General features: G+C 52.8%; 1 pseudogene; it reads left to right on the forward strand.

The window, feature by feature from the left end:
- Positions 1 to 698: 698 nt before the first annotated feature.
- On the forward strand, positions 699 to 1,711 carry LOC111813237 (annotated as a pseudogene).
- Positions 1,712 to 1,905: the final 194 nt, after the last annotated feature.

The following is a 1,905-nucleotide window of genomic DNA, read 5'->3' on the forward strand; positions in this document are numbered from 1 at the left end:
AGCCTCCCAAGACCTGTGATTACAGGTGTGCGCCACCACACCCAGTCTCAGTCTCTGTCTCAGTGCGCCCCAGGGGTGGGGCCAGCACAGTAGGCTGGGGATCGAATCCCCGGCCCCTGCGCCTGCTTACAGTCACTTTAGTCTGCTGAGCTATTTTGCTGGCCCTTGAAATTTCAATTTTTAAAGGAAGCAGCAAAGACAATGCACTTATGTTTCCTTTTGATACAATTATTGTCACTCAGGCCTAGCTTTTATCCTAAATATTTTTAAAAAGTCATTTTGAGAATTTTATGATTTAACAGAAAAGCATTTATAAAACCATCTCTCTCTCTGTATTCCTGCTTTCTGTCCCAGTCCTGTGCTTACATGGTGACTTTTTCTTACCAGCTTATCTGAAGTAGTGCCAGGTGTGGTGGTGCAGCCTGTAATCCCAGCACTCTGGAGGCTGAGGCAGGAGGATCATGCCCCTGAGTTCAAGGCCAACATGAGCACGTAGCAAGACACTGTCTCATAAAAAACAAAAGCAGGTGGCTCAGGGCGGCCCGGGGCTGCCGCAGCGCGGGCCGGACCTCGCATGCCATGGGGGAAGGGGTGCCACTGGCCCTTCCCCGGGGCACTGCGTCGGCCCTGGTGGCGGCAGCAGCAGCAGCAGCGGCAGCGGCAAGGGCAGCACTGGTGGCCAGGTCGCGGGGGAGGTGGCGGGGCGCACCGCCATGGGCTTGGCCGGGCTGCAGGAGAACGTATTCGCTGGGCAGTCAAAGATCTGTTACTACATGAGCCCAAACAAATGCTCTGGAATGCGTTCCCCCCTTCAGGAAGAGAACTCAGTTGCACATCATGAAGTCAAATGCCAGGGGAAGCCATTAGCTGGGATCTACAGGAAACGAGAAGAGAAAAGAAATGCTGGGAATGCAATACGAAGTGCTATAAAGTCTGAGGAACAGAAACTCAAAGACGCCAGGAAAGGTCCCCGGGCCCCCAAAAATCGGAAGCAGCAGAACCTCCAAAAACTCCAACCTCGTCTTGTGATTCTACCAATGCAGCCATCACCAAGCAAGCCCTGAAAAAGCCTCTCAAGGGCAAACAGGCACCTCGGAAAAAAGCTCAAGGGAAAACACAACAGAATCGCAAACTCACAGACTTCTATCCCGTCCGGAGAAGTTCCAGGAAGAGCAAAGCCAAGCTACCGTCGGAAGAAAGGAAAAGAATCGATGAGTTGATTGAGAGCGGGAAGGAGGAAGGCATGAAGATCGACCTCATCGATGGCACAGGCAGGGGTGGGATCGCCACCAAGCAGTTCTCCCGGGGCGACTTCGTGGTAGAGTACCATGGGGACCTCATCGAGATCGCTGATGCCAGGAAGCGAGAGGCTCTGTACGCACAAGACCCCTCCATGGGCTGCTACATGTACTACTTTCAGTATCTCAGCAAAACCTGCTGCGTGGATGCCACAAGGGAGACGAACCGCCTGGGCCGGCTGATCAACCACAGCAAGTGCGGGAACTGCCAGACCAAGCTGCATGACATCGACGCCGTGCCGCACCTCATCCTCATCGCCTCCCGTGACTTCGCAGCCGGGGAGGAGCTGCTGTATGACTACGGGGACCGCAGCAAGGCGTCCATCGAGGCCTACCCATGGCTGAAGCACTGACCGCCTGCCTGCCCAAGCTCTTCAAGGACAAAGTGCCCTCAAAGGGAAATGGGGTGTTTTTGTTTTTCTTTTACACAATTAATCTTAGCAGATTACTTCAGATTTTTTTTTTTTAAGTATATTAAGATACCTTTTCACTGTAGCATTTAAATATCTGTTACAGGGGCCGGGGAGATGGCTTAGTGGAATAAGCGCTTCCCTGGCAAGCGCAAGGGCCTGAGTTCAATCCCCGGTTCTGGGGAAAAAAAAAATCT

Source organism: Octodon degus, unplaced genomic scaffold (genome assembly GCF_000260255.1).
Source record: "Octodon degus isolate 3935 unplaced genomic scaffold, OctDeg1.0 scaffold00174, whole genome shotgun sequence".
Taxonomy (NCBI): Eukaryota; Metazoa; Chordata; class Mammalia; order Rodentia; family Octodontidae; genus Octodon; species Octodon degus.